Genomic DNA, 25,303 nt, shown 5'->3' with positions numbered 1-25,303 from the left:
CCCAAAGGTGTTATGGGGAAATAAGTAACAGTATACGTTAACATAGGAAGGGTACTTACCCCTCTTTTGAAATATATTCCTTAAAGGAAACCTACCACTTGGAATCGTGCTTCTAAGCCACAAATACCGTGCACCAGCTCAGGGTGAGCTGATGCCGGCGCTTATCTTCCTTATGTTCTTAAACAGATGCAAAGCGTTTAAACGCTTTATCAAACTTTATATATGAAGTAGCTTCACCACACTGTGGTCCGCGCTCGGCGCACCATTCGCGGGACCACTTTCTATTCAGACGCACACCACGGTGTGGTGAAGCTACTTCCTATATAAAGTTTAATAAAGTGTTTAAACGCTTTACATCTGTTTAAGAACATAAGTAAGATAAGCGCCGGCATCAGCTCACCCTGAGCTGGTTCACGGTATTTGTGGCTTAGATGCGGCTTAGCATGATTCCAAGTGGTAGGTTTCCTTTAAAAAAAAAAAAAGGTATATCTCCTGCAGATGCAGAACAGGCGGTCTTCTAACTCATCTGTGTTATATAAATGGCAGCTAATTCCGCTGGCGCTGCCATCATCGCCCAATCTAAACATGTAATCATGAAGTAATAACAGTTGGTGCTCGATGTTATATGACAGATTACAAGCTGCAAACTTGCTGTGAAGCCACGGAGATTAGATTTTAATATACTGTTCATAATAATACAGGAACATTCCATTTACACAATGCAATCTACAATCATAATAACCTTCCTCTGCGACAAGTGGCCAGATTATCTTCTGCGGAATACAAGAACTGTTATACCAGGTTGAGCTAGGACTAGAGATGAGCGAACATGCTCGTCCGAGCTTGATGCTCGTTCGAGCATTAAGGTACTCGAGACGGCTCGTTGCTCGGACGAGTATTTCCCCTGCTCGAGATCGAGCATTTAATTAAAAAAACACAGTGAAGAACAATGAAGAATAGAATAAAAACAGTGAACACAGTGAACACAGGATCATTTAAGTGAAAAACACAGTGAAGAACACAGTGAAGAATAGATTACAGATGTTCGGCACATCTGCTTACTTGTCGGAAGATACGCGCGGAACGGTGCGAACAAAATAGTATGTGAAGAACAATATATATGTGTGAAGAAGACATTGCAGAACACGGTGAGCAGGACGGAGACACCGGGGAGCAGCACAGAGACACCGGGGAGCAGCACAGAGACATCGGGCAGCGGCACGGAGACATCGGGGAGCGGCACGGAGACATCGGGGCACGGAGACATATGGGCACGGAGACATATGGGCACGGAGACATATGGGCACGGAGACATATGGGCACGGAGACATCGGGGCACGGAGACATCGGGGCACGGAGACATCGGGGCACGGAGACATCGGGGCACAGAGACATCGGGGCACAGAGACATCGGGGCACGGAGACATATGGGCACGGAGACATATGGGCACGGAGACATATGGGCACGGAGACATATGGGCACGGAGACATCGGGGCACGGAGACATATGGGCACGGAGACATCGGGGCACGGAGACATCGGGGCACGGAGACATCGGGGCACGGAGACATAGGGGCACGGAGACATATGGGCACGGAGACATCGGGGCACGGAGACATATGGGCACGGAGACATCGGGGCACGGAGACATCGGGGCACGGAGACATATGGGCACGGAGACATCGGGGCACGGAGACATATGGGCACGGAGACATATGGGCACGGAGACATATGGGCACGGAGACATATGGGCACGGAGACATCGGGGCACGGAGACAAATGGGCACGGAGACATCGGGGCACGGAGACATCGGGGCACGGAGACATCGGGGCACGGAGACATATGGGCACGGAGACATCGGGGCACGGAGACATCGGGGCACGGAGACATAGGGGCACGGAGACATCGGGGCACGGAGACATATGGGCACGGAGACATATGGGCACGGAGACATCGGGGCACGGAGACATATGGGCACGGAGACATCGGGGCACGGAGACATATGGGCACGGAGACATCGGGGCACGGAGACATATGGGCACGGAGACATATGGGCACGGAGACATATGGGCACGGAGACATATGGGCACGGAGACATATGGGCACGGAGACATCGGGGCACGGAGACATATGGGCACGGAGACATCGGGGCACGGAGACATCGGGGCACGGAGACATCGGGGCACGGAGACATAGGGGCACGGAGACATATGGGCACGGAGACATCGGGGCACGGAGACATATGGGCACGGAGACATCGGGGCACGGAGACATCGGGGCACGGAGACATATGGGCACGGAGACATCGGGGCACGGAGACATATGGGCACGGAGACATATGGGCACGGAGACATATGGGCACGGAGACATATGGGCACGGAGACATCGGGGCACGGAGACAAATGGGCACGGAGACATCGGGGCACGGAGACATCGGGGCACGGAGACATCGGGGCACGGAGACATATGGGCACGGAGACATCGGGGCACGGAGACATCGGGGCACGGAGACATAGGGGCACGGAGACATCGGGGCACGGAGACATATGGGCACGGAGACATATGGGCACGGAGACATCGGGGCACGGAGACATATGGGCACGGAGACATCGGGGCACGGAGACATATGGGCACGGAGACATCGGGGCACGGAGACATATGGGCACGGAGACATCGGGGCACGGAGACATATGGGCACGGAGACATCGGGGCACGGAGACATCGGGGCACGGAGACATATGGGCACGGAGACATCGGGGCACGGAGACATATGGGCACGGAGACATATGGGCACGGAGACATATGGGCACGGAGACATCGGGGCACGGAGACATATGGGCACGGAGACATCGGGGCACGGAGACATATGGGCACGGAGACATATGGGCACGGAGACATCGGGGCACGGAGACATATGGGCACGGAGACATATGGGCACGGAGACATATGGGCACGGAGACATAGGGGCACGGAGACATCGGGGCACGGAGACATCGGGGAGACTTCAGTGGAAGAAGAGCAGCGGATCCCGGGACAGCGTATCTCCCGACAAGTAAGCAGATGTGCAGAACATCTGCAATCTATTCTTCACTGTGTTTTTCACTTAAATGATCATGTGGTCACTGTTTTTATTCTATTCTTCACTGTTCTTCACATCTGTTAACTTGTCGGGAGATAATATACGCGCGGAACAGTGAAGAATAGATTGCAGATGTTTGCATACATCTGCTAACTTATCAGAAGACATTCTTTTTCAATTAATTAACACATTTTATTCCCGAACCATGGTCCCTTTGAAAAATGCTCGAGTCTCCCATTGACTTCAATGGGGCTCGTTATTCGAGACGAGCACTCGAGCATCTGGAAAAGTTCGTCTCGAATAACGAGCACTCGAGCATTTTAGTGCTCGCTCATCTCTAGCTAGGACATAATGCATGGCCAAAAGGGTGTGCATTATGCAAGAAACTAAAAATCTATCCGTTTCATTCAACCTTTTGCTTAAGGGTGTATAATAGCCAGCATACATCAATGAAACCTCCAAAAAATGGTATCTTCCCCCCTAGAGGACTTTTAACCAACTCCACCTAAAACTCTTTGCATTGCTTAGTAGTTGTCTCCTTCTGATTTTAGCACTGTTGGATTTTTTTCTCCAAAGTTGTTAGTTTCGACACCTAATATTGTCTACTGCCAGTTAAGCGGTTTCGGGGTGTCTACCCCAACCCAAGATCACCCACCTGACAATATACACACTTATTTCTCAGGGATGGCAGGAACTAGAGCAAAAGTGTAGAGGGATCAATCAAGTGATGTCTATTAGTCTATTAAAGAAAGAGTTGGTATAGGTGGGTTCCTTCTGGAAATCTTTATGCATTGTGTTTTATCAAAAGCAGCAGGGTTAAAGGGGGATTTACTATTCAAATGCAGGAAACACCAAAATTAAATGAGCATTGGTGGGGATTCGGAGGTAGTTGCTTTTAGGTATGTGGTGTAACCTGTAGCTGATACTAAATCTTCAGCTCCTATTAACTTTTAATGATAACTGCCAGCTGCATTGACATCTCCGACAGAGACATTGGGCCCACTGCTTGCACTGAACAGCTCTTGTTGTGGGGGTTGTGTGTCACCCCCAAAAATCCATTATTAATGGCGTATCCTGAGTATGTGCTGATTATAAAAACTCATGACTAGAGATGAGCGAACATGCTCGTCCGAGCTTGATGCTCGGTCGAGCATTAGGGTACTCGAGACGGCTCGTTGCTCGGACGAGTAGTTCCCCTGCTCGAGATCGAGCATTTAATTAAAAAAACACAGTGAAGAACAATGAAGAATAGAATAAAAACAGTGAACACAGTGAACACAGGATCATTTAAGTGAAAAACACAGTGAAGAACACAGTGAAGAATAGATTACAGATGTTCGGCACATCTGCTTACTTGTCGGAAGATACGCGCGGAACGGTGCGAACAAAATAGTATGTGAAGAACAATATATATGTGTGAAGAACACATTGAAGAACACGGTGAGCAGGACGGAGACACCAGGGAGCAGCACAGAGACACCGGGGAGCAGCTAGGAGACACCGGGGCAGCGGCAGCACGGAGACATGGGGCAGCGGCAGCACGGAGAGCAGCGGCAGCGGCAGCACGGAGACATGGGGCACGGAGACATGGGGCACGGAGACATGGGGCACAGAGACATCGGGGCACGGAGACATCGGGGCACGGAGACATCGGGGCACGGAGAGCAGCGGCAGCACGGAGAGCAGCGGCAGCGGCAGCACGGAGACATGGGGCACGGAGACATGGGGCACGGAGACATGGGGCACAGAGACATCGGGGCACGGAGACATGGGGCACGGAGACATGGGGCACGGAGACATCGGGGCACGGAGACATCGGGGCACGGAGACATCGGGGCACGGAGAGCAGCGGCAGCACGGAGAGCAGCGGCAGCGGCAGCACGGAGACATGGGGCACGGAGACATGGGGCACGGAGACATGGGGCACAGAGACATCGGGGCACGGAGACATCGGGGCACGGAGACATCGGGGCACGGAGAGCAGCGGCAGCACGGAGAGCAGCGGCAGCGGCAGCACGGAGACATGGGGCACGGAGACATGGGGCACGGAGACATGGGGCACGGAGACATCGGGGCACGGAGACATCGGGGCACGGAGAGCAGCGGGGCACGGAGAGCAGCGGGGCACGGAGAGCAGCGGGGCACGGAGAGCAGCGGGGCACGGAGAGCAGCGGATCCCGGGACAGCGTATCTCCCGACAAGTAAGCAGATGTGCAGAACATCTGCAATCTATTCTTCACTGTGTTTTTCACTTAAATGATCCTGTGTTCACTGTTTTTATTCTATTCTTCACTGTTCTTCACATCTGTTAACTTGTCGGGAGATAATATACGCGCGGAACAGTGAAGAATAGATTGCAGATGTTTGCATACATCTGCTAACTTATCAGAAGACATTCTTTTTCAATTAATTAACACATTTTATTCCCGAACCATGGTCCCTTTGAAAAATGCTCGAGTCTCCCATTGACTTCAATGGGGTTTGTTACTCGAAACGAGCACTCGAACATCTGGAAATGTTCGGCTCGAGTAACGAGCACCCGAGCATTTTAGTGCTCGCTCATCTCTACTCATGACCAACCCCTTTAACATCAAGGCTCAGTAAAGGGATCATAAGAGATATTGAAAATATCTAAGTTGTTGTCTATAAGTTGCCTGTGTGCATAACACATTTTTGCTGAGGCATTCATTCAGTTGCCAACTCTTAGATGACTGTATCTATTCCAGATTGAAGTCAACACTTTTTCATTTTACATTTTTCTTATTTAATTGAATTTATGAGTCAGCTTTTTCATTTAACCTAAACCTAAGATCAGTCATGGTTGTAAGAAAACTGGTTGCAGCCGAAGCAACGAAGTCCAGACGAGACATACCAAACGCTACCTCTTCATGGAGACCTACTGCCAGATGAAGATGAAAGGTTGCATATATGTATAACGTTACCCCACCGGCGTTTAGGGTGGCCTGAGTGAACAGCTTAATTCCACAACCCTGCTTCCATTAGTCAGGCTTGTGGCCTTGGGAGCCTGTTTGGCTCTGCTGCATCAGCAATTTAGTAATGTCTGGATAGTGTCTGTAGCAGCAGTCTGTAGCAGTGTCTCCACAGATAAACTTGGTTCTGGCTAACAATGCAGACCAGGTCTTTATATCACTTTGGTCATTAGTTACATACTCTGATGTTACAAACAATGACAGTCTGAGTTACCATAGAGATGATATATTTTGTAAAAATATTAACTCTTTCAGGTCACAGCAGTATATGTAAAAGCATTGCATAGGTGTATACCCATTTCCATCACTAGGTGATGGTGTTGCTCCATGCAGCCTCACTAGAGTGGAGAAAATGCAATAATTACCCGAGTTTTGGCCATAACGTTTGTGGACTTGTGAACTTACTGGTGAACTTACTGGTGTACTGGTGAACTTACTGGTGAACTTAAGTTGCTGATAACCTCAGTGGAGTGGTCAGTTCCACTGGGTCCCTTTAGCATTGAACACCAGGTGTGTATTCGCTATGGCCTTAATCTAGGACATAACATATTTTATATTTCATTTACTTTAATCCTTTACTTTACTGTTCTTTTAAAGGAAACCTGTCATCAGAAATTGGCCTACTAAACTATTACCAGAATGTTGTCAACCAGCTGAACAGCTTCTCGATCATATTTATTTCATGGCCCAATGCGGTGGCATCATCAAGAAAATCAATTTGACTGTGAGCCCCATTGGAGACAGGGACTGATCTGACAATCTCTTCAGTGCTGTGTAATCTGTGTGCGCTATATACATTAAGAATTATTATTATTATTAACTTTGAACATAGGTGTTCAACGTCAGGGAGGGAGTTTAAAAGGGTTATCCCAGATTAATAAATAAATGAGGGACTGGCTGGGGCAGGCTTTTTAAAAAAATAATAGACATGTACTCACCTCCTCCGTCTGTACTTATGTCCCAGACGACCTGGCCATTCCCATCTGCCGCCATATCCATGCCGGCCAGAAGCTCCCCAAGGAGATCTGGTTAATGATGTCTGTGGACACAGGATCATCAATTACAGTGAATGGGGAATTCTGAGGCAGGGAAAGCTTGACTTCATTGTTAAACTCTCCATCTCCTCGACTTCATAAAACCGATTTACACCTCACCTCAAAGTTGATTTTCTGGTTGATGTAACCACACAAGGCCAAAAAAGAAACATAACCTATAAGCTTCTCAGCTGCTTGATAAAATACTGGTGGTGGTTTATTTGGCCAATTTCTAATGACAGGTTCCCTTTACGTAAATGGCAACTATTATAAGATCTGCAGTGACAATACAATTAACAGAGTACAGAGAATATTGCAAGCTGGTTATGTAGGAGATGTTAAGTATAACAAATGCTACGTCCTCCTGGTAGTTTATCTGTGGAATTATAACTTATTCCAATGCCGACTGGCAAATACATGTTAATGCCAATAATAATCACAGTGATATAATGAACAGCTGGAAAGCCACTTTTCCTGCAGTCAAAGAAATGTAGCATCTGCAAACAGTCAGGCCCCGCATTACCTTGCTGGTGCAGTGTGGCCGCAGGGACAATGTACATTTAGCAACCAATAGGCCTCCCCGCACTGCTAATTATAGCTGTCATTTATTGAAAACCAGGATACTTGGGTACTCCAGAAATTTTTATCTTCAATGAACACAGATTTAATTTGGCTTTGGAGCAACTGTCGATGCCTGCAGACTTTGTGTCTACAAATCCAAAGCCAAAATCTTCCATATGTGTGAGCAAATGTTAAGCATTTCATTAAAAGGCTCCTTCCAGCGTATTATGCAGCACAAGGAGCCCAGGGTGATGCAAACACATTAAAAAGACAACATAATTAGTGTATATTACTAAAGTCGATAATGAAACCTTTGCTATAGGGGACTTGGAACCATAGTAAGACTGGAGATAATAGACAGAGGTATTTATGCCTGGTAATGACTGCAATTAAGAAAATTTAAGGGGGGGGGGGGTGTCCAGAGAAGTTGGGCTCCAATAATCTAGTAAAAATAAAAAACTTAGTTTAAAGGAGTGTTCGCATTTTAACAAGTAATTGCTATTGTTTGAATAAGGAAAAGTTATACAAATTTCCAATATACTTTCTGTATCAATTCCTCTCCAGTTTCCTCTGCTTGCTGTATTCTATACAAATCTATGTTTACTTCCAGTAGGCAGTAATCTGACCATGGTCACACAGGTGCACAGCTCGTTAGTATCACAGAGAGTAATCAGAGCTATGTGATATAACAAGCCGTGCACCTGTGTGACCATGGTCAGATTTCTGTCCACTGGAAGTAAACATAGAAGCTTTCTATAGAATGACAGCAAGCAGAGATCTAGAAAACAGTGAGGAATTGATACAGAAAGTATATTGGAAATTTATATAACTTTTCAATATTCAAACAATAACATTAATTTGCTGAAGTGGGAATACCCCTTTAAGTATACAAGATATGGAGGAGGGATATTGCTAGGTCTCAATATTATGACATTTTATACCAACACAAGAGACATTCTCCAGTTTCTACCTAATGCTTGGCCACTCAGTTCCTTCCATTAATAGACTTTTAGTCCATGAGTTCTAGTTTAGTTGGAATGCTGTATAATGCACAATGGAGCCAAATGATGTTCTCTACTGTACACTGTAAAGCTGCTATGATTCTTTGTGGAATCCCTATTTTTATCTAGAGAAACTCCAATGTGCAAACTCATATTTGATATCATCTACAGTGGTATCAATTTATGGTCTGTGTTGAAAATACCCTATTTTGATGTCCACAAACATCTTATTCTTGAGAATCCACCATGAACAGCAAATTCAAAACAAGATGATACTGCACCCCCAAATCCATGTCCACCAAAATGTAGGACATAAACTGAAAATACTACTAAAACTAAGTCATTGTCCACACTCAGCTTCAAGGTATTTGATCCGATGATCCTTTCTATTTAACATGTTTTAGTTTAGTGGCCCACATTTATTGGCACCAGTCTGACTTTATAAGTTCTTTTCATTGCAAACTGCTTGCACATGTATTTATAAAGGGTCTGCGCAATTGTGTCTCGACTGCAATAAACCCACATGCAGTGATGTAGATATCAGTTTCTTTGTAAGTTCAGGCTGGAGGGGGCCTAGCCATAATTTTGGTACGAGGCCAAGGCTTTCCTAGTTTTGTCTCAGTCTGTAAGCAGGAAACTGCAGCTGGTTAAACTTTACAGAGCCAATGCTGCAAATTTACCTTTGGTTCATCTTAAATACCTGTGCAAGCAGTTTCCATCAGAGAGAATGTGCAAAGTCCGTCAGAAAACTTCGTAAATGTGCCCCATAGTCAATTATCTTCCCTGAAACACAGCAGACCGCGGTGAAGAATTTCATCATTGTAAATGCAACGGTGCAGATTCCTTTAGCCGACATACTCACACGCACATATTTATACATACACATAGCTTTATACATTACATTTTAAACCTATTTCTTCCATTAGAAAAGTAAAAATAATTCAAGCAAAACTCTTCTCTTAGTTTCTGTAACTGGTAATTGTGGAAATGGACCTATGTGGTCTGAATCCTGAGCCTCTACTGACATCCAGTGATCAAAAGGCTCAGTGCAGTTTATTGGTGAATCTTCATTAGTTATGAAGATTAGTTTGCAGAATGTAACATCACTATGGCAGGACTCAATCTATATTCATAACTTACAGCTACATTTCTAAGGCCCGTTCCCCACTTGCGAGTGTGATGCGATGAACTCGCATCACACTCGCAACGCAAGCTGCCGGGAACGCACGGCCTGAACGCTACACCGCGGGAGTGAACTGACATGCTGAGTTCACTCCCGCGGTGCAGCGTTCAGGCCGTGCGTTCCCGGCAGCTTGCGTTGCGAGTGTGATGCGAGTTCATCGCATCACACTCGCAAGTGGGGAACGGGCCTAACAACGCTCTGCTACAGAGTGCAATGTATTATAGGAGCTAACTGTAAGGGTATGTGTGCATCCAGTAGTTACAGTGCAGATCTTATTGTGAAGAGGTCAGGTTATTATAAGTGTATATGCACACTTCATATGGATTTTCTCGCAGAAAAGTCAAATTCTCATAATCCACTGTGGGGCTTTAGGACCTGGATTTTGAATAACATACCTTATATTTCTAGCAGAATTCACTAATGTTAAAAAAGACCAGAAAGTATCTGACAATGGGAGCGGAATCTTGGGTTTTCCAGACAGAAAATAAATCTGTGTCAAATAATATATGCTAATAATGACCTGATATGCAGATTTAGGGCTCATTTACACTGCTGTCTGCGGGGCCGTACATGCGGCCGCCAAATTTGGGGCCGCATGTACGTCCCCATAGACGGCAATAGCGGCACGGCGGGGATCGGCAAGCTCTATCTTTTGGCGGATGTGCGGCCGTGTGCCGCTATTTCCTATGGAGGGAGGAGGGGTCACCTCCTCCTCACCTCCAGCGGCCGCGGTATGCCCGCACGGGGGGGGGGCATACCGCGTGTGAATGTACCCTTAGAGCTGTTGGATGAAGTTGGGACGGAGTCATAACTATGGGGGGAGTACAGAGGTAGCAGTCATAATATAGACCATTTGACTGGGACAGAGGGAGAAGAATTGGGTTGCACAACATCTCCAACAATTTTAGTTTTTGTTGTTAAAAATATTTGTACTTCATATAATTTTTATTATATAGTAGTTCTAATAGTAATTATTATACTATCCTAGAGTTGTAGAAAACATATTTTCATATAGTCTCTATGGGAAGAGTCCGGAGGGAGGAGTCTGTGGACCAGTGGACCCTCTGGACCACCGCAGGAGATGGTATGAGGCCCGCGGTGGCAGCCAAGGTACAGGGATGTGCAGGGAACAGTCCAAGCCTGGTATGACAGCAGCAACACAGAGGAACACTGGTAACGCTGGCACGGACTGCAGACAACGCTGGACTGGAACCCTGGAAGGCACAGCAGGAAGCGTATGGGAATGCTGGAGACAGGAGACACGGAGGCGTCTGGAAACGCTGGAAGACAGGACACACCAGGAGCGTATGGGAACGCTGGAGACACAAAGAAACACAGGAAAGCGTCTGGAAACGCTAATGGGCTTTCTCTTCCACAGGAACGGCTTAGGGAAGCCTGGCATGGAAACCATAGGAGATCCTAGGAGGAGATCCGGCAGGGAGAGAAGGGAGGTGCCGGATTATAAGGGCGATTAGCAGGAGCCAATCAGGAGGACGCTGGCCCTTTAAGGCTAGAGAAGTCCGTGCGCGGAGGCAGGAGCGTGTCTTGGAAAGCTGGAACAGCTTTAGGAAGCTGCGGAGGCTGGAGCGGCTCTTGGAAGCCGGAGGCCGGAGTGGCTTCTAGGAAAGCCGGAGAATCTGGAGAGGTCACTGGGAAGACAGGTGGAGACAATGGAGAGACCTCTGGGAAGGCCGGCGGAGACACTGGAGTGACCTCTGGGAAGGCCGGCGGAGACACTGGAGCGACCTCTGGGAAGGCCGGTGGAGACACTGGAGCGACCTCTGGGAAGGCCGGAGGCCCTGGAGTGGCTTCTGGAAAAGCCGGAGGAGAACTTGGAAGCGGTGGAAGCATGGCGGCCGGCTGGAGTGGTTCTTGGAAAACCGTAATAGAGCTTGGAAGCTGAGGAAGCACGGCGGCCGGCCTTTGGAACACCGGAGCCAAGCGAGGCCAACATGGAAGCCGGAGTTGAGGTTGCTGGCAATCAAACAGCAGCAGAGGCATGGAGGCAAGCTGGAGTGGCCCTTGGAAAGCCGGAGCAGCACTGGGAAGCTGCGGAAGTAGAGTCTGCGGTAGCCGGGAGTCTAGCAGCTGTCGGAGCAGGGTGGTAACCCCGCTCAGATCCTTTCTCCAAGAAAAAATCAGTTGAGACTGCTGGGTGAGGACCTCTGCCAGCAATTGGTCTGAGTCATTAGAACAATCCATGTCCTTGACAGGATCCATGGCCTTGGCGGGGTCCATGGCCGGATCTTGCTGTAACGGGTCACACAGACAACGGAACTAAAAGTCTCTATGGGAAGAGTCCGGAGGGAGGAGTCTGTGGACCAGTGGACCCTCTGGACCACCGCAGGAGATGGTATGAGGCCCGCTGTGGCAGCCAAGGTACAGGGATGTGCAGGGAACAGTCCAAGCCTGGTATGACAGCAGCAACACAGAGGAACACTGGTAACGCTGGCACGGACTGCAGACACCGCTGGACTGGAACCCTGGAAGGCACAGCAGGAAGCGTATGGGAATGCTGGAGACAGGAGACACGGAGGCGTCTGGAAACGCTGGAAGACAGGACACACCAGGAGCGTATGGGAACACTGGAGACACAAAGAAACACAGGAAAGCGTCTGGAAACGCTAATGGGCTTTCTCTTCCACAGGAACGGCTTAGGGAAGCCTGGCATGGAAACCATAGGAGATCCTAGGAGAAGATCCGGCAGGGAGAGAAGGGAGGTGCCGGATTATAAGGGCGAGCCGGATTAGCAGGAGCCAATCAGGTGGACGCTGGCCTTTTAAGGCTAGAGAAGTCCGCACGTGCGCCCTCTAGTGGTGAGAGCGTGCGACTGCAGGCAAGGAGGCGTGCGGCCTACACGCCGGGAGCCGGAGCACAGACAGGAGCCAGGAGAGGTGAGGGCAGGGAGACAGGGACCGGCAGGCAGCGGAGCACGGGTGTACCCGCGATCCGCAACATGGATCGCGGGAGCACCCGTGACAGCCGCTTTACGGTGCCAGCACTCAGGCACAGCCAGGGACGGAAATGTGGGTCCACCCAGCAGCTGTGGGCCCCGGCACCTGCCGGGTATGCCAATTGCTGACGTCGGCCCTGTATACACTACTATAGTGTATACATCTTATACTTCTATATATTAATAAAAAATCTGAGCTCGACCTTTGCCCCTTAACAGCCGGCCATCATCCTTACGATTTTTCCATCACCCAGAACTTATCAGGAGGCTATGACACTGATGGAGACACACAAATATGGTGCTCAGCTGTCTCCTCCACTGCCATAGAGATGGGAAAAACAGCAGGGAGCATGTGTGACCAGCTGCTCTTTTAATCTGCAATAAAACGAACCCCATCCTTTAGATCTGTGGGGGTCTCAATTGAATATTTGCACAGTATATAATTATACTTGACCGTAGGTGGGGGAAGGGGAAGCTTGGAGGCTTCTATCTGTAGTTTACCTCAGACAGCAGAGCGGCAAGGTCGCCCCCCCACCTCCCACAGCCGGGTCTATATTATATATAAAGGAGAACATGAGAGAGAATAGTGGCACTACCACTAACTATATATTTAATTGCTTGAAAAAACAAACGTTCTATATCTTCAATGGGTTGCTTCAACTAGTAAATATAAATTGTCGTATGGGGTGCTCCAATCTTGAAAACCAGCATTCAGTAATGGCAAAGTAGAGAAGAGGAAAAGAGACTGGCAATTCCAATTAGACTCACAATTAGGACCTGGGTGCTGGGTGGGGGGCATGCAGGTAGCCCACAAGAGGCTATGGCCATTTCATGCTAGCTGTACTTCTTCCGGCCTCTCATCTTGTGGGCTACCTGCATGTCCTCCCCCCACAAAAATGCTTTCCAACTTTTCCAAAATAGCCAAGACATTCTATAATTCTCAGAGACAATCCCAGAAAATGTGGGCTTGTTGCTGTCTAAAAAGGTGCATGGTTTGCAAAACCCATTCCAAAGAGGCAAAGGTTGTTTGGTAGATAGCGATGGACAGGGCAGTGTGTGAGTGCCCAAGGGCAGTGTAGGAGAGTGACATAAAGGTTCTCTTTTTTTGGAGGTTGGTCTGTTTTTGGAGTTTCGTTGCTGTCAGATTCGTTGAAATTGCTTTAGCCCTTGATAGATCTGCCGGAGGTGTCTTATGCCATGTGGGTTGTTTGTGACAGCCGCATGAAAAGTTGCAAAAAACATCGGGACATACTAAAAAGAATGAAGAAAAAGAATGAACATTAAAACTAATTAATAAAAATAAAGAGCTATAATGAGTTTCCCATGCTTCCTAGAAGAGGGATGAACATGTTTTATATGTGGGTAATATTTTAATTTATATATATTACACACAAAGAGCTATGTACAGGATTCCCTGAGCACTCTAGAAGGGGAATGCACAGGTTATATGTGAGGATTATAGTGGCATTAACATATATTACACATATTTAGCTGTGTACAGGATTCCCTGAGTGTTCGAGATGGGGAATGCACAGGTTATATATGTAGATTATAGTGGAGTGAAGGTATATAACACAGATTTAGCTGTGCACAGAATAACAGAATAAAAATGTTAATTTCACTATAATCTACACATACAACATTTTTATTCCCCATCTAGGGCGCTCAAGGAATTCTGTATACAGCTAAATATGTGTTATATATGTTCATTCCACTATAATGTACATATAAAACCTGTTCATTCCCCATCTAGGTAGCTCAGGAAATCCTGTACACAGCTAAATATGTGTAACATATGTTCATTCCACACTAATCTACATATATAACCTGTTCATTCCCCATCTAGAATGCTAAGGAAATCCTGTACACATCTAAATATGTGTAATATATGTTCATTAGCCTATTATCTACACATACAACATTTTTATTCTCCATCTAGGAAGCTCAGGGAATCCTGTAAACAAGTTAATATGTGTGATATATCTTCATTCCAATATAATCTTCATATAAAACATGTTCATTCCCCATCTAGGAAGCATGCAGAAATGTTCATTCATTTTCTTTATTCCTTTTCTTCATTCTTTTTAGTTTGTCCCCAAAACATAAAAAGTCGCAACACATAGACCAGGGTAGGGACTGGCGTAAATCTATGCAAAAACTTGCGCATAAACAGAAAGTGGCATGTCATGAATTCAGTCCTATTGTGAAAACTAGTCAATGCAAATAATGAATTTGGTGCAAGCAGTGTCTATATCAAAGTCACTTAGCAAAGTCCTATGTGTATTTGTACCACAAATGCACAAAAACGACAGACATAGAAAAAAAAACGGGGACAAATTACCCCACTTTGTCCATAGTCTTTAATGAAGATTTGGAAATGCTATTTTATTGTCAATTCCATTATTTGAGCACTAGATGGCAGCATTATTGCAGAGATAGGGCACATGGGGATTAAAGGAAACCTACCATTTAGAATGGTCGGTGTAAGCCAGTGATGGCGAATCTTTTAGAGGCCGAGTGCCCAAGCTACAACAAAGACCCACTTATTTATTGCAAAGTGCCAGCACAGAAATTTAATTTGTGATTTATACTCCCTTCTCTGTCACAGTTTTCATTGATACCAGCACCCTGGGGACACTAATAAAGCAGAAAATAGCCCCAGGTAGAACTGTCACTTTAAAGTACCTCTGTGCACAGCAAGTCCTGGGCTGTCTGGGACTGCAGGAAGATGCCTGGAGTCATCTCTGGTGATGGCCTGAGTGCCCACAGAAAGGGCTCTGAGTGCCCCCTCTGGCACCAGTGCCATAGGTTAGCCATCACTGGTGTAAGCTGTTAGTACCGGGCACCAGCTCAGGGTGCGTGCGCGCAACATCTCCGCTATTTCCTATGTAGGCGCGCGCACGATCGTTTGCACGCAGCGCCGAAGCCTCCTCTGCTCTAAAGTTTAAAAAGTGTTAAAACCGTGATACCGTGGTTTATAACACTAACGAAAGTAAGTACCGGCACCAGCTCACCCTGAGCTGGTGCCCGGTACTTACAGCTTACACCGACCATTCTAAATGGTAGGTTTCCTTTAATGTTTCTGTAACTCTACTATTATTGTCCTAAATAAGTTTTACAGTTATTAACACGTTAGCATCGCAAGGCCATATAGATCGTCTTTTTCAGCGGGTACCTTGCGCAAAAAGACAATCTATATCGTCATACATTGAAAGGTTCACCATGTGTAAACACAGGGTGACAAGTCTGTGACAACAGCTATCACCGACAGCTGATCGTCACTGACATCGGACCAGGGACCAATCACAGCCATCCCTGCCCGATGATCACTATGATTGGTCAGCGAATCCAGCCTTACCAATCCCAGTTCAAGAGGGAGGGGAGAGCTGGGTCTGATTCTGTCATATTTCGTGACGGAAGTGACAGGATCAGAGACGTGAACCAAAGTTCTGTCCCCTGAGTGTATTCAGAGTGCCCCCTCACATCCAAATACCCCCCAAAACCCACCAACCCCTCCACACCCCTGTTCCTCATCATTATTCAGTGTGACAGCCGGAGCTGTCATTTTTTTTGTGGAATTTTTTTTTTTGCGTGTGTGTATGTGTGATTAGGGCTACTGAATATAAGTGATCATGGCTAGTCATCAGGGCTGCTGAATATATATATAGCGATTAGGTCTAGTGATTAGGGCTAGTAATTAGGGTTATTGATTAGGGATAGTGGTCAGTGCTGCTGATTAAGGCTACATTATTACATATACTTACACCTACACAGATCTTCAGTTTTGTATCCCTTCCTGCGCTGATGTTGCAGTTACTGTTTTTTGTTTTATAATAATACTGAAAAAATACTAAAAAAAACATTAAAAAAAATATATAGTTTCTAGCATGGCTAAACGGGTGTATTCTGCGGATGAGGCCTATGCCTACATGTGTTCAGATACAGACACTGCAAGTGATGAAGAACACTTTCTAATGTCCTCCTCTAGTGATAGTGATGAACCCTCACAAAGGTGCAGCAGACAGAGTGAAGAGCAGTCAAGTGACTGAATTTGGGGAGAAAATATGTTTTCTCCCCAAATTCCAGCATTCAGTTCCAAATCAGGAATAAATATAAATACAGATGGGTACAAGGAACTTGATTTTTTTTTTATTTTTGCAGAGTAATTTGTAGACCTAATGCATACCTCCCAACTTTTGGAGAAGAGAAAGAGGGACACAAAGCTCCTCCCCCTTTTTCTAAGCCACGCCCATTGTCCAACCCTCAAGCATAGTATAATATCGAACTTGATGGTCCCCAAATGCTACAACGCCCCTTAATTTGCCCCCCTTCCCGTGGACCAATATAATATCCCCTAATGCAACTCTGTAACATGTAAAACATATAGACTGTCCTCCAGTCTCCTCCTGTAGCCTCCAGCCCCCTGTCCTCCTCCTGTAGCCTCCTGTCCTCCTCCTGTAGCCTCCTGTCCTCCAGCCTCCTCCTGTATCCCCCTGTCCTCCAGCCTCCTCCTGTATCCCCCTGTCCTCCAGCCTCCTCCTGTATCCCCCTGTCCTCTAGCCTCCTCCTGTATCCCCCTGTCCTCCAGCCTCCTCCTGTATCCCCTTGTCCTCCAGCCTCCTCCTGTATCCCCTTGTCCTCCAGCCTCCTCCTGTATCCCCTTGTCCTCCAGCCTCCTCCTGTATCCCCTTGTCCTCCAGCCTCCTCCTGTATCCCCTTGTCCTCCAGCCTTCTCCTGTCCTCCAGCCTCCTCTTGTAGCCTCCTCCTGTCCTCCAGCCTCCTCCTGTCCTCCAGCCTCCTCCTGTAGCCCCCCTGCCTCCTCCTGTAGCCCCCCTGTCCTCCAGCCTCCTCCTGTAGCCCCCCTGCCCTCCAGCCTCCTCCTGTAGCCCCCCTGTCCTCCAGCCTCCTCCTGTAGCCCCCCTGTCCTCCAGCCTCCTCCACGTGTCCCCCAGTCTCCTCCTGTTCCCCAGCCTGCTCCAGCATCCTCCTCCTGTCCCCCAGCCCCTCCATCCTCTATCTTCCTGCTGTCCTCCAGCCTCCTCCTTCTGCTCCAGCCTCCTCCTTCTGCTCCAGCCTGCTCCTGATTTCCCAGCCTCCTCCTCCTGTCCCCCAGCCTCCTCCTCCTGTCCCCCAGCCTCCTCCTCCAGCATACTCCTGTCCCCCAGCCTCCTCCTCCAGCATACTCCTCTTGTCCTCCAGCCTCCTCCTCCAGCATACTCCTCCTGTCCTCCAGCCTCCTCCTGTCCCCCAGCCGCCTCGAGCATCCTCCTGTCCCCCAGCCCCTCCATCCTCTATCTTCCTGCTGTCCTCCAGCCTCCTCCTTCTGCTCCCCAGCCTGCTCCAGCCTCCTCCTGTCCCCCAGCCTCCTCCTCCTCCTGTCCCCAGCCTCCTCCTCCTCCTGTCCCCAGCCTCCTCCTCCAGCAGCCTCCTGATTTCCCAAACTCCTCCTCTTGGTGATCGGCTGTCATGGTAGCCTAAAGTCCCATTGAGACTAGTAGGCCTGCCATGTGTAATGATCTCTAATAGCAGATGAGAGGCTATTAGAGATCAGCAGTAATATTGCTATACACTAGTATTCCAGTATATTATATTAGAGAGTCTAAAATAATGGTAACATTTTTTTTTAAAAATTGAAAAAAAAGAAAAATTTTAAAGCAACCCCCTTTCACTAGATCACATATATACACATTATATACCTGTCACACTGCCCCCCCCCACACATTATATACCTGTCACACTGCCCCCCCACACATTATATACCTGTCACACTGCCCCCCCCCACACATTATATACCTGTCACACTGCCCCCCCCACACATTATATACCTGTCACACTGCCCCCCCCCACACATTATATACCTGTCACACTGCCCCCCCACACATTATATACCTGTCACACTGCCCCCCACCCCCACATTATATACCTGTCACACTGCCCCCCCCACACATTATATACCTGTCACACTGCCCCCCCCACACATTATATACCTGTCACACTGCCCCCCCCACACATTATATACCTGTCACACTGCCCCCCACCCCCACATTATATACCTGTCACACTGCCCCCCACCCCCACATTATATACCTGTCTCACCTCCTTGCACTGCTTCTGTATAACTTCTCATACATACCTCGGCATGCATGGCAGCAACCTCTACCGGGGTCTTCAGTAGCTCCTCCCACATAGGCATCACATGGTCATGACCTCATCGAAGGTCCTTGACCACATTCACTGCTGTGATGATCCCCAGAGGTAGTGTGTGCTGCAGCCAGCAGGTGTGCCCTGCCCACCCGAACCCCCCGCCCCCCCCCCTCGCGGTTACCGCGGTCACCGCGTCCGCGGTAACCGCGGTTACTCTCAGCCAGGCAAGTCGGACCCTGGTCCCGGGACCAGGAGACGGGACTCAGTCTCCTGGCCCGGGACAATGCGGGGAATAGCGTGACATTCCCTTATCCTCCCGGGGCGGCGGGACTGGGGTTAAAAAGCGTGACAGTCCCGCCGAAAGCGGGACGGTTGGGAGGTATGCTAATGCAGTGATGGCGAACCTTTTAGAGACTGAGTGCCCGAACTACAACCAAAAGCGACACATTTTTCACAAAGTGCCAAATGCCAATTTAAAGTAACTTATTGCTCCCAGCTCTGTCACAGATTCGAATGTATTGGCGTCCTGAAGACACCAATACAGTACAAAGATGGAGCAATGCAGATTATTATTGTAGGTTCCCTCTAAAGTCCCTCTGACAGGATGAATCACAGGCCCTGAGAAGGGGCTTCAATGATAATCCAGCTCTGCCCACTCCTCCTTGCTTCTCCTGTACTTCAAGTCACTTTAAAATAGTGCTGAACATGGCACGTTCTGGGCTCCCTGTGACTGCAGGAGGAGGAGTCCTGAATGGTGACCTTTGTGCTGGGTGATGGCCTGGGTGCCCACAGAGAAGGCTCAGAGTGCCACCTCTGGCACCCATGCCATAGGTTCGCCACCACTGACCTAATGGTTACACAGACAAATCTGCCTGCTGAACAGTGTCTGGCCGGTCACCCCATATCTTATTATGCTAGAAGCCAGAGTTGGCACCCCACTAATGCCACAGAATTAAAAAACTGGGGACTCTTTCTTAATATGGGACTTGTTAAAAAGCCTTTCATCCGGTCATTCTGGTCCAGTGATGTTTTATACCACACTCCAATGTACAGGGCTGTAATGACAAGACCACATTTTAAGGCACTGTTAAAATTTCTGCATTACAGTGATAATAGTCAATGTCCTGCTGCTGGTGACCATGCCCAAGACCGATTGTAAAAAATTAGGCCAGTAGTGACTCATTTTAACCCCTTAAGGACGGAGGGTTTTCCGGCTCATTTCTCGCTCTCCAACTTCAAAAATCCATAACTTTTTCATTTTTCCGTGTACAGACCTGTGTGAGGGCTTATTTTGTGCGTAACAAATTTTACTTTCCCGTAATGTTATTTATTTTAACATGCCGTGTACTGCGAAGCTGAAAAAAAATTCCAAATGTGGAAAAATTGAAAAAAAACGCACGTGCGTCACGTTCTTGTGGGCTCAGTTTTTACGACTTTCACTCTTCGCTCCAAATAACACGCCTACTTTATTCTTTGGTTCGGTGCGATCGCGGTGATACCAAATTTATATCGGTTTTATTGTGTTTTAATACATTTTCAAAAATTAAACGAATGTGTACAAAAAAGAAAAAAAATTTTTTGCCATCTTCTGACGCTAATAACTTTTTCATACTTTGGCGCACGGAAATGTGTGAGGGGTCATTTTTTGCGAAATGAGGCGACGTTTTCATTGCTACCATTTTGAGGTCTGTGCGACATTTTGATCATTTTTTATTTCATTTTTTATGTTATGTAAAAAGGTGTAAAAGTCGCATTTCGGACATTTGGGCGCCATTTCCCGCCTCGGAGGTCACCGCCGGCCGTAACCGTTTTTATATTTTGATAGATCGGGCATTTTGGGACGCGGCGATACCTAATATGTCTGTGATTTTTACTGTTTGTTATGTTTTATATCCGTTCTAGGGAAAGGGGGGTGATTTGAACTTTTAATATTTTATTAATTTTTTTTATTTTTTAAACTTTTTTTTTTCTTTTTTTTTTCACTATTTTTTAGACCATCTAGGGTACAATAACCCTAGATGATCAGATCGCTCCTACCATATACTGCAATACTACAGTATTGCAATATATGGCGTTTTTGCAGGTCTTACATTACAATGAGCCACTGGCTCATTGTAACGAACCTGCATAAACCATGTAGCCTCGTGTCAAGAGAAGACCCGAGGCTACCATGGTAACCGATCGCCGCCCCCCGATGACGTTCGGGGGCGTGGCGATCGAAAAAAAGATGGCGGCGCCCGCGCGCCGCCGTCTTTTAAACGCCGCCCGCGACTTTGCGGGCGGCGTTTAGAGGGTTAATAGCCGCGATCGGTGCAAGCACCGACCGCGGTTATTAGCGGTGGGGGTTTTGTGCAAAATGCAAAAACCCCCACCTCTGTATGAAGAGGACTCAGCCCGTGAGCCCTCTTCATACTTCCCTTATACCTCTGCGCCGTAGAGCTACGGCGCAGAGCGTTAAGGGGTTAATGAGAAATTTATGGAAGTTTACACCCCACAAAAATATAGCCATTGACAAGTCACTTGTACTTTTTAGAGGTAGGCTTAAATTTCGGCAATATCTGCCAAGCAAAAGAGCTAGATTCGGGATCAAAGTTTACAAGCTCTGTGAAAGTGAAAGCGGATACACCTACAAATTCTGTATCTATGAGGGAAAGGACTCCCAGATCTGTCCACCTGAGTGCCTCCCTGTCCTAACCACAAGCGGTAAAATTGTATGGGATCTTTTATTCCCCCTGATGCGATAATTTCTATACAAGTGTCCCTCTCTTTCAGTGCCTCCTTGAAAAAGGAACAGTGGCCTGCGGAACAATAAGGAGGAATCAAAGAGGCCTTCCAAAAAATCTGGTGGACCTTAAATTGAGACGGGGTGAAAGCAAGTCCTTGTGTCAGAGTAACATCATGCTGACAAAATATAAGGACAAGAGAGCTGTGTTTGTCCTCCCATCTATCCATGCATATTACAGCACCCCTGTCTCTGTTAGAGGAATCAACGCCACAGTCCTCAAGCCAGTCTGCATACAGGAGTGCAGCCAACACATGGTAGGGGATGATCTAGCCGATCAAATACTACAGCCATATAATGCGATTCGCAAGTCCCGCAGTTGGTACAAAAAGGTTGCAGTGCATTTAGTGCAAACTGCATTGTATAATTTCTTTATCATTTACCGCAAGACCTGCCAACAAGTAACATACTTGGCATACCAAGAACAAGTAATAAAGCAATTACTGTTCCCAGAGGGTGAAGAGGGTGCGAGCACATCCCATGCTAGTCACGCCAGCAGAATTGTACCGGGACAACATTATCCATCTGAGATCCCCCCACGGAAAAGAAAAGACGACCATACAAAAAATGCCGTGTGCGACCACCCAAGTGAATAGGACTTGTGGGTATGAAAAGGCTATAGCTACCCAAACAAACAAAACAAAAACATTCCAACTTCAATGGGACAAGTGGATACAAAGTCCATATTATCAAGAATGAGGTATAACATGTAATTGTCTTTAGACCTTGTTGTTTGTTTACGTGTTTAAAAACTGTTAACTGTCTAATTAAGTTAAGGTTTAGGTTAACAACAATGTAACCCATAAGCCCCTTGGGCTAAAGAAGAACATGTGATTACAGCTCTTGCAGTCTCACTGGCCCCTTTGCCCATGACCTGAAAGGGACCCTATTGGGACTGGAACAAATGAGCAACATTAACTAGCAAGAAAACTGTGAACTGTATACCCCGGCTGAATTTCGTTTGCAGCTCATTTGTAGATAACGAATTGTGGCCCACTGGGTCGTGTACCTTGTATGTTAATACTTTTGTTATGGTATGAAAATTCAATAAAAATGTTTAAAAAAAATAAATAAATAAAAAATGCTGTGTGTGCTACAATTAGGGAACACGCAAGGATACGGGTTATCAATGAGACACTTGCCCAGATAAGCCAGGGTTGTGCATCAAAGACTTTTTCTGTGTTTACCATACTTCCCTGGAACATTAATTTTATTGTTATTTTGTCATTTTTGTTATTTTTACATGATCCTGAACAAACATGCCCAAAATTTCATTGCAATGTTGGCCATTTACAAATTGATATTATACCTAAAATCTAAAACCACATTTCATGTTATTATAACCCTAGATCAGTGATGGCAAACCTTTGAGAGACCGAGTGCCCAAACTGCAAACCAAAGCCAACGTTTCTATCACGAGGTGCCAACACAGAAATTTAGCCCAATGGTACCACAATACCACCTAACAATAAGACAAATAATACTGCCATATGATGCTGCCACCTTTACAACCACATGAATAGCATCATTCTGGTAATAAAGACTATAGAAAGGCCAATGTTTCCAATAATATTGCTATACTATGCTATACAAATATAGCGATGAATATCATGTTACTGCCATTCAGTGAGGAATATTACCGCCATATACTGATTATCATTACCCCCATACAGTGACAGTAGTCCTGAGTAGATGCAGGGACTGGGGGACTGTGATAAGTTAGCTTGCTCGTGGACCAAATATTGCCATCTTTACCCCCTTTTTGTTTTTGCGTTTCCATTTTTTACTCCCCACCGTGAAAGAGCTCTGCGTAAAAAATTGCACTTCATAGTGATGGTATTTAGTATCCAATTCCCTGTACTGGGAAGTGGTAAAAAATTCCAAATGCAGTAAAATTGGTTAAAAAAATGCCTTTGGAACATATTCTTGTGGGTTTGGATTTTACGCCCCAAACGACATGTCTACTTTTTTCTGTAGGTCAGTACGATCACAAGGATAATATATTTATATAGGTTTAATAATGTTTGTATACATTTACAAAAATTAAAACCTCATGTACTAAAAAAAAAAAAAGTCATTTTGCCATCTTCTGGTGCGAATTTTTTGGGCGCTCTTTCATACTTTGGTGTACGGAGCTGTGTGTGGTGTGATTTTTTGTGGTATGAGATGCGCTTTCAGTGCTACCATTTTGAGGACTGTACAACCATTTGACCACTTTTCATAACATTTTATTACATGTTGCATAATGGCAAAAAAGTGGTGGTTTGAAGGGCAAAGTGGTTGTTGTGGGGTGGAGGCACAGGTGGATTTGGGATCACCCATATGACAGCTGTCCGTGGCCACATATACACTTGCCTCTGCCCACAGCCCTCATCACCTGCACGACCCGGCCAGTGATGCAGCATAGCACCCGGTTACATTGTGCACAGGGTGCTTACTGTGGGGTTGTCCTGGCTTCACTGGCCGCCTTGTGCAGGTGATGAGCACTTCAGGTACAGGCAATGTGGACACAGACAGCTGTCATACAGGGGGATTTGGGACACTAAACCACAAGTATGTATAGTTGGTTTAGTGTCACCTGCCAGGAACTCTGTAAGTGTGCACATGTGTGTGAGCAGCCCCAGCAGCTCCTGACCTTTTATCACTGCTCTGCTGCTGTCAGCTCCGTTCTCTTCCCACTGTTTCTCGGGCTGAAGAGGAGGAGGGGCGGGCACTGACACTGATCGGCTGCTCTTGTCTCACTAAGGCATCACTAGTGAGAGCAGAGCCGATCAGCTTCAGGCTGCCGGAGCTCCGACTTTGATGAGACCGGGGAGATGGTACGCGTGCCTGCAGAGAGGGCTCTGCGTGCCCTCTCTGGCACGCGTGCCATAGGTTCGCCACCGCTGCCCTAGATGATTACAGAAGGAACAAGTGTTCTTCACAACATGTGCAAATAGATTTTGCCTGGATTTGATTTTACTAGCCCCAAAAACTTTCATTATACCCCTAGATCAGTGATGTCGAACCTTTTGGAGACCGAGTGCCCAAACTACAAGCTAGATCCACGTATAACCATGAAGTGCCAACATGGCTTTTAAGAAGTAACTTATTGCTACCTGTTCTTCCACATCTTTCAATCATATCGGCCCCCTGAGGTTACCAATACAGTTGAAAGAAGGAGGGCAAATTCAGACTCTCATTATAGCTTCTCTCCAGGGTCACTCTGTACAGGAAAAACAGTGGGTCCAGCAGGAGGACCTCCAAAGATTATGGAGCCCTGTCCACACCTTCTCACTTTTCCCGCATTTCAAAACAGACAATGAAGTGTGACTTTAAAATAGCATTGAGAGCAAATCTCTTAAGTTGCCTGGGACTGCAGGAAGGTTTGGTGGATTTGGTCATTTTGTTGAACTCTGTTATGGAGCAATGGTCTGAGTGCCCACAGAAATGGCTCCGAGTGCCACTTCTGGCACCCGTGCCATAGGTTTGCCATCACTGCCCTAGATGAATAATTTCAGCTTTCTGGGTGTTGTTTTCAATAAGGTTCACTTATGGTGGTGTTAAATTATTCTGTTTGCTCAAATCTACTATA

General features: G+C 46.9%; 1 long non-coding RNA gene across 1 annotated transcript in view; it reads right to left on the bottom strand.

The window, feature by feature from the left end:
* LOC140068799 (uncharacterized) overlaps window positions 1-24,604 on the bottom strand; it is an 81,872-nt gene extending 57,268 nt beyond the window's left edge. Inside the window, exon 1 of the long non-coding RNA XR_011848566.1 lies at window positions 24,365-24,604. This is a non-coding gene — a long non-coding RNA (uncharacterized lncRNA). The remainder of the gene's footprint in view (window positions 1-24,364) is intronic.
* Window positions 24,605-25,303: the final 699 nt, after the last annotated feature.

Source organism: Engystomops pustulosus, chromosome 7, assembly GCF_040894005.1.
Source record: "Engystomops pustulosus chromosome 7, aEngPut4.maternal, whole genome shotgun sequence".
NCBI lineage: Eukaryota > Metazoa > Chordata > Amphibia > Anura > Leptodactylidae > Engystomops > Engystomops pustulosus.
Note: the sequence above shows the minus strand (reverse complement) of the source record. Positions and strands in the feature narration are given on the sequence as shown.